This window comes from Triturus cristatus, chromosome 3_2 (genome assembly GCF_964204655.1).
Source record: "Triturus cristatus chromosome 3_2, aTriCri1.1, whole genome shotgun sequence".
Taxonomy (NCBI): Eukaryota; Metazoa; Chordata; class Amphibia; order Caudata; family Salamandridae; genus Triturus; species Triturus cristatus.
Window position 1 is genome coordinate 857098977 of NC_140584.1, and position 13732 is coordinate 857112708.

At 39.3% G+C, this 13732-nt stretch overlaps 1 protein-coding gene across 1 annotated transcript in view; it reads right to left on the bottom strand.

The window, feature by feature from the left end:
* The window catches only part of FAM222B (family with sequence similarity 222 member B), a 267662-nt gene that overhangs the window by 157789 nt on the left and 96141 nt on the right, over positions 1–13732 (bottom strand). The window lies entirely within an intron of this gene.

The window sequence follows — 13732 nt, forward strand, 5'->3', positions numbered from 1 at the left end:
GAGGAAAGAAGAATGAGCATGCATGAGAAAGCAGGGAAATACAAAGTGAGTGAGACAATTTGGGACATTGAGATGGGAAAAGAATTGAGAAATGGAGCTAGTCCAACTTTAGCTCTAGATGCACCACAGAAGGGTAAGCTGTGCATTACAAGAAGGAAATCACAATATGATACATATTTTGTTGGGACTAGTGAGCGTCATGATACATACTTCATTGCAACAGGATGGGGTTTCAGAGGTGGAGAAGATACAATTTTCCCAGGAGTGTATTATGTTTGTGGGAACAAGGCTTATTACAGGTTGCCTGACCATTGGTATGGCACGTGTTATGTGGGCCTGGTCTTTCCAAAGATCTTTCATATAGATAGTAAATTAATATGTTCTACATCTTCTATTCTAACGCGTTTCAAGAGAGAAACTTGGTCTAAAATAGTGGGTGACATTTTTGGAGCTTTAATTCCTACAGTGGGAATTTCTTTGAATGCTTATGGAATTCGGAAACTGTCAACAGTGGTGGATCGTTTATCAACAAATACCGCTGGAGGGTTTCTTTTGGTAAATACGGAGTTGATTGCCGTACGTGCCATGTCTATGCAAAATCGACTTGCCCTTGATATTCTATTAGCTAAAGAGGGTGGAGTTTGTGGAATGCTGAAAGTTCAACATTGTTGCACTTACATTCCAGACGAAAGCAAAGACCTGAAGGTCTATATCAAAAATATTACTGATTTGCATGAAGAATTAGTACCACTGGAAGCTGAAAGTTTATGGACTAAAATAGCTAATAAAATAGTTGCTGTTAAAAATTTTATTGCAAAAATAGGTAGTACTATTATAGGTAAGATATTGTTTCCTTTAACTTGTATAATTGTTGCTTTATTGATACTAAGATTGGTGTGTGTGTGTTGTAAAAACAGGGGAGGGAAAAAGAAATTAATTAAAAGAAATAATGAAAAGAGAAATAAAAGGTTGAAAAGAGAACCACAAGAAATAGAATTAGAAGAATTGAGGGAAAGTGTTTACTTGGAAACAAAGAGGGATGATGAAAGGGTGTCTGGTGTGTAGTGTTGTGTAAGGAGAAAAAGACATTTCCAAATTTCTCCTAAAATGGGATCAAATTTCACTAAAAAATTATTTTTTTTTTGGGATTGTTTATTTGGTGATAAAATCACCAAAGGGGGGATTGCTGGAGCAGAGTTTTCTGTTGAAAATTTATCGGGTTTTGAAGCTTCAGTTGTCTATACGTGGTGAAATTAAAATTATTAATTTTAATTATTAATTGTTTTGTGTAAATGTTTTAACTAACCAATACGTACTAATGAGAGAAAAACGACACGTGGGAATGCTTTCGTTTGCTTATTAATAATGTGTATGTTTTATTAAATAAACGTTGCTGAGTGCTGTTTATTTTAAAGCACGAAACGCTTTTGAATTAATGCTTTTCTGTGTTGCAAAGGCTAGATAATTACATACACATAAGGGTATTAGTGGGGTTAACACTGTTTAATCACTATGCTGTGGTAACGTTGTTTTTGTCTCTTTTAATTAAGATGGTATGTTTTGGCCTGGTGTAAAATGGCTGCCGTTTGCAGCCTGGCCTCGAGTAACTGAATTTTGATGAGAAGGCCTTGCTGAACATGGTCGAGAGTCAGCTGACCACAGTCTTCGCCTGGTTAAAATTTTCCGTGAGGACAGCAGCAGTTCTGGGCAAGCCTCCAGATACATTTGAGTAACCTTGGAGGACAAAGGAGCCATAATGAATGAACTCTGAGATCATGATGTTGGTTCCGAGGAAATACGAACGTGAAGGGATACTTTTTAGTTTTTAGTTCCTGTTCTGTCTTTTTATTTTTGTGATTTTTCTGAGCGGAGATTTTCCAAATGTAGCGATGCTACATCCTTTCCTACTCGCTCTGCTCAGCGGTTCAGCGGATATCTAAAAAATTTTATGTTGCTTTCTTTTGTTTAAAACATTATAAATATTGTTAGCCTAGAGAGGGTCTAAGGCCACTTCTTCCCAAACCTGCGTTGGTGAGGATCTATGCTGTGAGGACGGCGACTCGGGAGACTTCTACTGAGAGACCTGTCCTGACCCATTCTGACATTTAGCTAGAATAGGTAATTATGAGAAAAAATGATTTACTCTGATTGATTTTCTTTGGCTAATTTTTAGATAAAGCATCATAATTTTAAATACAGTGTTGGTGGTTATTTCTTGTCAATTATTGAGTACTCTATTTTGATTATTGTATAGATTGTTTAGATCATGACTCAGGACAGTTACAATAACTAGGTCTTATCGACCTCAGTGTAGATGCAGGGTGTTTAGGAGTTTTCTTTCCACAGGTTCAGTGTTGGTAGAGTATTTGAGCGTATGTTAGTGAGATGGGCCCTAGTGTATGATGAATGTATGTGCGTGTGACTGTGAAATTACTCTATCCGTGGAAGTAGGGAGATTTTGTACACCCCGATCTGCACCATGTGCACCCTTCAGGCTCGACTCCAGCTGGTTACTTTCCCTATTTCTTTAAGGAAAAAACGTCTCAGTATTGTACACAACTGGAGCATCGTGAAAAGGAATGATCTAATTTCTCTAAAGTTGCCAAGCAACAAATCAAGATAAACACTATCCACTGTCTATATTCCAATGGTCCATACAGCTATAGTACTACTTTAATTGCTAAAGTCAGTATTTGTATCCAAACTTTCCTCAATACGAGTCTCATCCTGAAACAGTCCCATCTAGATTTTGGCAATCACCTAAAACTGAGGCAGCAATGATTGCTGTAGATAATAACTAAGGCTCCCAGTTTTCCATTTTTACTAGTTTGTTCAGGTAATTACAGACCGAAAACAATGCGTTTCCAGTCTGTACTTATGTTTAAAAGTGGAAAAATACAGAAAGTTGAGCATCTTCTCAGCGACTCCCTTTGTTGTTGTCCATGAATTCTCAGCCAGTCGTGCAGATTGAGAGCATAGGGAGTTAAACACATTAAATTGTCTTATATAACTGCATATCTTAACATATGTTTGTGTTGATATTCAGATATTTTCATGTGGTTTTACAGGTTTTATTATATTTAGCTGCTAAATGTACTAAAATCGGACCGGCATCAAAGGAGTGCACATGTTTTGGTTAAACGTGGAAATATATGTGTTACCGTTACATTTGTTCACGAAAGACAAAATAAATATGGACAACTACAGATAAAATAGCCAAAAATAAATATGGATAAATATAGACGGAATGTTAAAAATGAATACCATAAAACCGGGAGCCTTGCTAGAACGCGTCACACTTTTACTGTTCGTGTTAAAATATTCATTTGCTCCACGGGGGTGGGAGGACTTCGTAAGAGCCACTAGTGCTAGCTTTCATATTTACACTCAACACCCAAATTCATCTTCATGGCAGCAGCTCTAACAAACCCAAACACCTCCCACGTGCTCCGCTTGAATGTTAACAGCAAGTTCCTATTTGTGGGGTCTACTGACACTTCCATAATTCTTTCCTCCACAATCCAACTCTGTGGGCCTTGATCCTAACGTTCTTACAAAGTCAAACATGTTAGCCTCTTCCATCCTAAATTCAAATCAGTGCATCATCTCTCACTCACCACAGGGCAGTCGCTTGTGAACACAGAGTGCAGCAGCATGGGTAGGGTGTAGGATAGAGTAGCTTGGCGGGCTGCAGACATTAGGCCAAGCAGAAGAGCAAGTGTGTTCTGGGCTCTTCTCAGGCAGGTGAGCTAGAGGCATAGGTGAGATGGAACACGAGATCGAGTGAAAAATTATCAAATTCACTCTAAACTCTGACCTCTGTAAAACCACTTTCTAAAATTCACACATCCCAATTTCATACTGTGCCAAAACAGGATTACGGCAATTCAATCCTCAAACGGGTTACCTCTATGCTACAGACTACTAATATGCATACTCTATATGTACTGACTAGGAACTTCATGAACATCACAGAAATGCTGGATGTGCACATTTTCAGTGAAGACAGCAAATGTAGCATTGAAAAATCAAGGTAGATCTATAGCCAGTCTAATTTAGAACTCCTGCCAGCCAAAGACCAACACCGCTCGATGACGTTCTGCAATGACGAAGGTTCTCATTCTGTGCGCTGCTGGTTAGTGGTTGCTGGTTAGTGTAGTGATTAAATAAAAACAGGAAGAGTGATGATGGTGAAGAGATCGCTACTGACTCGTTCACAGTACAGTGCAATGTTCACTCGGAAGTATCTTGGCCTCAATACAGCAATGAGTTCTGTAAGAGGAACAGAGCTAAAAATCATTAAAACAGGTCTCTTTTCAGGGTATTTCTGAAATGTGGCTGATTTATTTTGAGCATAACTAATAAAGTGAGAAAACATCATGGCGGTTAAATACCTTCAAGAGGTCAAACTTTATCACAGACCAACCAGAAACGATTAATCTCATCGAAAGACCTGCACCCGAGATGTCTCTGAATCACAGTATTTTCGACAGACCTCCGACTCAAGCCAACAAGAATCCCAAACTGTGAATGGCACCCAGATCCCGAGAGCACTTCAGGGCGCTACAAATTGCGGGAATGCGCTATACAAATAAATGCACGTAACATTCTTAAGAAAAAAAGGTAAACGGATTAGACGGGTACTAATAGCCCTTATTTAACTGCACTGCGCCAGTCCTGCTTGGGATGCACACTTTATAGATAGTTGGCATTGTGGTGGGGGATGCTTTCGTAGCCTGACCATGAAAGAATCTAATACATATTGTGCTATATCCCTGAATGGCAAGTGGTTCACTCAGAAGCACCCATAGCAACTAAATGATAAGATGCACAGGGAATTAAAGAAGAATCCAATTATGTTTTACATAAATAGCCAGTTCATGGAGTCAAACGTCTTCGAAGTGAACTGGAGGGGTCTGATCTTTTGGTCCATATAGTAGCATCCTGTGATTGGTCATCAGACCCACCACAAACAACCCATACGTAGGCATGATTCTGCTCAACATGTTTATTGTTTCATCGAGTTCCGAAAGTCTGTGGATATTCTCTGCAGCAGTCACAGCAGCTAAAGGCAGTGTTGTTCGGGCTAAACTGACATTTAAATGTCACAGCTGTGCAGAAACCGAGAGAGAAAAAATTGGAAAATTACTACCTGCCCGAACAGACTCTTGACACCGTTCTGCCCACTGGGAAGCCTCAAAAGCACCAATTTGGCAGCTGCTTGGGGGTTCGGGAGCTACACAATACTGGAGCCTTGTCGGGCATTTAGCATGTTCCTATTATTCACCCTCGTGGAAGTCATAACCGGCTTCCACTCTCACTGGAGTTAACCCTTATGGGCCCAGACAGAGCACACCTCCTCACAGAGGTCCTTCTCGCCGCAGAAACATAAGGGATTAAGGATCTTTTACAACAAGCGCCATTTTGCTACAGAAAATGACATTTTCTGAGACACAGAGTTTATTACTGCCTAGTCTCATTTTATACATACATTTGGGTTCTTTTGGTGCCTGTGCAGGGCAGCATGCTGCTTTACAGCCACAGTGCAGTTGTTCTTCCTACGGCTATCTAATATAAGTATTTATAAAATGCAGGTAAATGCAACGAAGCATCTTTGGTGGCTAATAAGACCTAGAACTAATTGGCTAGTTAAACCCGTTAAAGGAAAAGGACCTTTGGGGTTTTGTCATGCTTGTTTGCCAATGCTGACATGTATTAGACATTCATTTTTGGGAAGGGCCTGGTGTCGAGGGCCACCAAAAACCTCTGCCTAATTCAGTTGGCAAGAAGAGTGTTTTTTAAATGTATTTTTTAAGCAGAAGTCTTTGGTAGGCTGGGCACAATATTTTAGTTACATCAAAGTGTTGGCTCAGCTTACTGTATTGTTACTTTAGTATAGTGTGTTACACCGCAGATGAGGCCAGCCTACAAGTCTAATCAGTTCATAGCGCCACTTCAGATGTTTGTGTTGGAAGGGTGTTGGATGTACAATGATCTATATCGGAGATGCTGGGTGAAGTGTCTGAAGTTCAAAGACATACTTCAGAGGTGCGGGGTACATGTCAGTGGATACACATGAAGTGTTGCAGAGAGTGAGAGGAGGCGCAGCCTTACATGCATGCGTATCAAGTTGTAAGGATCATAATCAGTGCTTTCCAGAATTGGAGGTGAATGAGCAAATCCCTTTAAGAGGAGATGCTGACAGATAGTCAGGCCATCCCTTGAATTGAATACAAACTTTTTTTCCTTTTCTATTCTTCTCCTATCCTTCCCAATCCAAATAACTGACTAACCTATCTACCACTTAAATTACTTTCATATTTCACTATACTAATTGAACACTAATCCTTTATGTGTCCTGGAGTAGCGTGCTAATCGCCAAAAAAGCACTTTGACGCCTCGTCAGGGGCAGTAAGGGCTATATAAATGCAATTACAATACAATGTAATGAGATATTATGGGTGCAAAATGCTATTCTCTGGCACAGCACAAGGCTCAATGCTCCTGTGATACAAAATCCTGCTGTTACCAGAAGTTTATTTTAAATCCCATACAAAGGAGAATGCAGGAAGGGGAAATGCTGTACGAGCCTCTCAATCAATAACCATGTGAAATCAGTTGTAAATCCATGTAACTTTCTAATTCTTCACATGATCCTCTCAGAAAAAAGGCTGCTAATTTATGGAATTCAAATAATACGCTATAGAAAACAACTTGCTCTTTGGCTGCCAAAAGAGTTTTAAACCCATACTCAAGTCAATAAAATGAAAATCTGAAAATGAACGTAACAGAGAATGAGGAAAAGCAGCGAGCAACTGCGAGACGTGAAAAGACAATTGCAAATAAAAGGGAAATTAAACCAGAGAGAGAAAAAGTTACATAAGAAATATGTTCACGTTGAAACTGCAAAATAAAAACCGTTGATCAAATAAAAATTCTAAGACCAAGGCAGACCATATTGAAATTGACTTGTCTATCAAGTTTAATGTTCAGCAACATACATAAAATAAGCAACTTAAAGTGTATACTCCTGGTCGCCCGATCTACCAGAACGATTGGTATATTCTGTTTGAACATTTTGATTGCTTCTTACATTTGCCTTCTTGCTTTTTCTCGTGGATGTATAATCTGAACTCTATTTGCGCAGCGTTCTGATACCCTGACGGGTCACATTCGCGCTACATAAACCTCCGTAAATAAAGTTGCAGAATATGTAAATAGAAAAAAGGTTCAACTATTAAAAGTAAATGTAAACGGGTTGTTTTATATAGTGCAGACACCTGCAGGACTACCATGAGCCACTAGTATCCATTTACGGGTAGCATATTTCCGTGAGTAATCTGGTTCTGTCTACATTGTGACATGCAACAAGACACTGTCAAAACATAACTAATGCACTGACAATATACTTCATGTGTATCACTAACCGGACGGACAATGAGCAGGGCCTGCACATGGAATGCAGACACACCACAATGACCTAGTTACGCACAGGAGGAAGACGTTAAAGGACATGTATAGAAGGCAAGAGCAAAATATTCATGACATTTGCGTAGTTGACGTCATTTTGGCAATTTTGCATAAAAACAATTACACGTAATTACAAGAGATCGATTACACCTTATTCCACATTGTGTAATTTCGGGAAGAGAACGTCACACAGATTGCACTGGTCAGGTAATTTTTTAACACTTGCAGCATTTCAGATAGACTTTTTACCCGAGGGGACAATTCGGGTCGTTTTTGAGCACAGAATTATAAATCCAAACGCAAATAGTGTTTTGAATGTGAGAGGGAGTCCTACAACGCAAGCTGTCAACAAATATTTCAGGATAGATTTTTTTACCCAAGCAGACCATTCAGGTAATTTCTGAGCGCTTTACTACAAATCTGAACAAGCGCGGCATAGTTTTGAACAGGAGGGACCAGAAATCGACTTTAAATTATATTTTTGACTTATATGTTTACCCTAACGGAGCGTTTCAGTAACTTATTGAGGGCAAGATGCATTTCGCATAATTTTGCATTCATTCTGTGCAACCATACTAAAGCAAATTACGCACGTTTTGCACATCCCTAATGTATATCTTTTGTGAATCTGTTGTCCGTTAAGAGGAACATGGCGGAGTACTTTCTCCTGCCTTTCCAAGCACTTCGAAGCCTAGGCGAGCTAGCAGTACTAAAATACCCGAATGTATGACTTTACAACACATTCCGTTGTAACGCATGCCTTTACCACGCATGCGTTACAACGCAAATGCTATCACCACGAATATCCTTTACCACGAAAATGCCTTTAACACGCATACTTTTACAACGATTTTCGTGGTTAAATTATGCATGTCAATGGCATTTTCTTGTTAAAGGATATCGCACTTATCATCTACTCTTTAAATTTTTCCCTTGCGGGACACCACCTTCTCATTTCCCCCTTACCTGTCCTTGATCTTCCTTGGTGACGTTCCAGGCCGTTAAGAGGAAGCGGAAGTGTCCTTCCGTTTCTTCTAACAACGTGGATTGCCTCCATATCTCTCTTTAATTGACGGAATCAGGTACGTTTTTTTTTATATTTTATTTTTGGGGGTGCCCACCCAAGCCCTCTTTTTTAATCCCACTTTTGGGGGGGTGAGGGGGCCCCCCCTTTTTTTTCTTTTTACTTTAGCACACATGCCTTTACTACGAATTTCATAGTAAAGGTATGCGTAGTAAAGGCTTTTCGTTGTAACCACGCATGCGTTGTAATGCATGCGTGGTTATGGTTATGTGTGGAAACGGCCGCGTTGTAGTGGCCGTTTCCCAAATACCCAAGATATACTCAATATATGCCAAAATTTCTGTTGGCTACTGATGGAGCAGGTAAAACAAAATTTTGTATACCTCCTTTAATTTGCATGAAATTAATTACGTAACCATTCTAAAATTAACTCGTACTAATTGGTTTGAAGTGAAATATACTAATCAACTTTACACCTTGATAAATACAAGATACACGTGGGACTAAAATTCTAATAGCATGGCAGAACTACTAATAAATTAACTATGGTACGCAAACTAACTTTAGTTTGTGGTGAAATAGAAAAATGCATGATTTATGTTGCTTTTGTGATAGTTTGTGCTTCCAGTATTACCAAATGGTGAGTATTTTTGCTTTAAATGTTGCTACAGCTAGGGAAATACTAATATATATGGGAATTAGTGTGGGGTTAAACATTAGAATCTCTATTTCTATATTTTATTTACTGTTATATCCGTTTTTGCTTAAGTTGACATTTGGGCCTACTAGGCCGCAGTACATAAAATGGAGTCCCTATGAAGCCGCCGCCATGTGAGCACGATGACTTCTGCGCAGAATCGGATGGCTCTGGAGCTCTCCAAGTGACTTCAGCTCTGTGACACCGTGTTCCTTGTCAAGGATAGGAGCGTGGTTGACTGCCAACTGACGGACGGTGTGAACAGCAAAGGGGACAATGCAGAACCTGTACTGGAATGTTTTTTCTTCCTCCAAACGTTACTTTCAAAACTTTCGCCTGAGAACCGAATGAATAATATAAAAGTTTGCTCTTCTATGCCAGGTCTCGTGGAAAACCAGTTTACCCTTTGAAACCTTTATAAAATTTCAGATAACCCCGGACTGTCCAATCAGAACATTTCTCTACCCCTAAAATGTTGCGTGTTAAAATGAAGTAAGGGGGAAAAAATGGTATGAATGCCCTCATTCGCCAAAGGGGGGTGGTTCATCGGGCTGATCTTTCATGGAGTTGGGTCTGCATTGAGCTGGTAAAGATTTCCATGGTTTGCCTTGGGTTTCTTTGATTTTCGGGCAGTTATTAGTCTGATGGTTTCATCTTTGCTGTGGGTCGGACCTTTATCCCAGAGATTGTACCAGAGAATGCGGATAATTCTCTGTTTTTCTCAGAGGGTCGCCAACGTTTGATATTTGGTAACTATTAAATGCGCTTTCTAAATCTATAATCATTTACCAGATGTTCGATTTCTCTTTGAAATAAACCGAAATTATAATATGAATCTGTAGTGCATAAATGCTAATGCAGAGAAAATTATTATTAGATAAACAAAATTTTAATTAATAAGAAATGAGTTGTGATTCTTTAATTGAGTACAGAAAATAATAAAATGTTTCCTAGGCTTTAATTGTGTTTTAGCTGGTTCTAATTCACAATCAACCAGTCCAACTAATTTGTCTATCGACCAAGCGGTGGAGTGCCTTGATGCTAAGGACAGGATTCTATAGGTGCACATGTATATAATGTAAAGAAATGTAATCCTGATAGGTAATAAGTTACGGATTTTGAATGAGACGAGTGCGTGTTGGTGTTATGGGCCCCACTAATGAATGAGTGTATGGATGAGTTGTTGTGAATCCAAATCTGTGACATAGGGAGAATATGTAATTTTGCCTTTGGCACTGCATCAGATTTCTTGGTAGCAGATTGATGGTTTTATTGCATTGGTTTGGTGATTATTGATTTATGTTTAACACTTTATGTTAAGTATTGTCTACGTTGCATGTAGTCGGAAATTTGAAGCTTCCGGGAAGTAGGAAGTTGGTTGCCCTGTATGCAGCCAGGGGGAAATGTGTGACAAGTGAAGTCGCACAGTGCATTGTCTGATTTCAAGGTGGTAACATCGTCGTGTAGGGACATTTTCCACATGAATATGTGTGAAATAGCAATAGGTTCTCTTGTGAAACTCTGGCCTTAATTCTCAGGAGCATTGTGGTCTCCGCATGTGTTTTATCCCCAGAGAAACGGGTTAGCCTTTTGCTTGCTAGAAGGGTAAGGTAGAGGGAAGTGCTACTTTATCGGCGAAACGAAAAAATTCTGTGGTAGAGTAGAGGTAAGAGCTGCCTACTGGAAAGATTGAATTCTTGTGTAAATGAACAAAACTATCTCTTTGGTTTAGCGAAACAGGCAATGGAGATGTTTTATGTTGTTACTAACAGATTTTGAGAAAAGAAAACGTAAGAAAAGTGTGACGATAAATTTTGTAAAGGATGGGTCAGCAAGAGCAGTAGCAGCGAGAAAGGCTGACGTCAGAAAGACCGCGCTGGGATTGGTCAGCTGTAGAAAGACGAAGCTTTCATTGATTGGAGCGTTAGTGCGAGATGCGCTGGGAGTGGAGAATTACCAGAGTGATGTAGACGCCCAGGATTGGTGCGTTCGTGTGAGTCGCGTTGGGATTGGACGGAATACGGAGAAGCCGTGAAGGAAGTGATTTGCAAAGCTTAGTTGATTAAGAAAAGTGAAAAATAAAAATGATGTACTATTATCCACCCGAGAAGAAGAAAAAATCATGGTTTGGGAAAATTAAATACCTATTTAAAAAGGATAAACCGATTGTGACTAGGGAAGGACAGATACTTCCTCCACCGAAATCGCCTAGATCTTTCATGGTAGCGAAATATGGGTATTATACATGTATCTGGTCAGAGAATTGGGCAAAGTATACCAAAGAAGATGGAGTACTAGCATTTCCAGAAAATGTTTCATTTAGTTTGGCAGTATTACGAAATTTAAGAGATAGGATGATGAGGTTAGAACCAAAACCCAGACCTACCCAATTCGAGGCTTTGACTGAATGGGAAGAGATGTATGAAAGGGAAAGGCATCGGAGTGGGAGAAGGTATAATTACATGTTTGGTAGACATTGTGGTCAAGAAAGTCATGATGACAGAATGAGAGGATAGCGGAATGCGAATATGACTGATGGTATGTTTCCTCTGAGAAATGCTGAAGAGACGAGTGGCAGGAAATGTACAGAAGAGAGAAATAACACAGGGTCAGAAGGTTACCGATATGGAGTGAGTGAATCAGAAGAGGAAGTGCTGGAAGACATGTTTTTATAAAAACCCACCTTCATATGAACCGAATTCCACGTTAATGACGCAGAGTGCACCGGCACAAGAAACTGTAATGAATACAAATTTTGAGAAAATGGCACCTAATTTGGGAAAATTAATCCATTTAAAGATTCTGAAATGTCACAACCCGTTAGAACGGGAAATGAAAATTGAGCAGAGTTAGCGAAAACTACACTGGAATTAACTGAGAAATTTGGAGAATTAACTAAGAATATGGAAGCAGTGACAGTACCTGTAACTATAGGACCGGTGATACCTATTTTTTATAAACAAAAAGATAGTGAGCATTGTCTAACAGTCCCATATAATTGTGGTATACAAAAGGAGAAAGAAAGGAGTGGTTCCGGAGGAAATTAATGGAAGGGTATGGCAGGAACATCAGGATTAAGTACCTCTAAAAATGTAACTGTAAATCAAAGTCCAGCGAGTAAGACACCTATGACAACAGAATCAGCAACCGAAACCCCAGAGAGAATGACAGATAAAATAAGGACAGAGACAACCCCTGTAGGACCAACATCGGAAGAATTAAGTGATTGGTTAAGAAGTTTATAGAAAAAAGATACAGAGCCACAACCTATAGATGTAGCAAAATTAAAAGTAACATTAGAAGAGTTAATCGTAGGAACCATTCCAACTGAAAAATTAAAAGCATATCAGGATGAGGAACTAATGTTTCTCTGTAAAAGTATAACTTGGAGAGCAAGGACGTTGCATGAAAAGTTAGAAGAGACAGCGAGTGAAATGGGAATTGACTTTGAGAAAATAAGGTCATTACAAAAGCCATATAGGGTAGATTTTTCCGAAAAGAATATTGAAAACTTGAATACTGCAGGGAGGCTGACCCAAATTAAAGATCGATGGAAAAGTAGATGGTTCAGAAAGAGAGAGGAAACTACAGATAAGGCCTTTTCAGCTTTCCCAGTGAGGGAAAAAGAGCCAGTGGTAACAGAATGTCCCATGAGAGAAATTCCTGGAGGAGAATATGTGCATATTCCATGGACTAGACAGGATATTTTGTCATTTACCAATGATTCTCCAAGAGAAAAACCAGTTGAATGGTACCGACAGGTAGAAAGGTTTGTCAAAGGTTTGTCAAACTTTCAAAGGTGTTGTGGATAGAACTGAACGGTCTTTTTGATATAATTGTACCTGCAGATTTATGGGCAGAATGTAAAATTACAATAGATTGGCCAACGCAAGAGTATCCTAGGGATTCTAAGACGGGAGCCCCTGATCTGGAAGTAAAGAAGAAAAAATACGAACAGGTAATTACTTTTTTGAAAAATAAAATGCCTCCGAAATAAACTGACTGGGTGAAAATTGACAGAACCCATCAGGAGGCTAAATCAGTACATGCGTATTATGAAAGGTTATTGTTGGCTTTTAAACAATACAGTGGCTATGAGAAATTAAGCACAAAGGATTTGAGTCATTTTGTGTGCAGATTTGTTTATGGTTCAAAGCCTGAGGTTAGTGAAATGATTAAACAGCATACAGTGGATTGGCAGAACAAAAAGATAGACAAAGTGTTACGACATGCAAGATATTTTAGTGATGAAATTGAAGCCAAACAGCAGAAACTGAAAGAAAAGGCAATGTGGGCACAGGTTAAAGTAGCCGAGCGACAAGAAGCCCGGTTGATCAAGCAGGCTAATGGAATGGGGCAAGCAAAACAAAAACCTAATATTGGAAAAAGACAGATCAGCATAGAGGAAGCTAAAAATAAATGGCCATGTCATAATTGCGGAAAATTATGGCATTGGAAGTCAGAGTGTAAATTGCCACCGAGAGCTAATGGTGATAATTCATCATTGATTCCACAGGTGCAGAATGAGGTGAGTTGTCAAC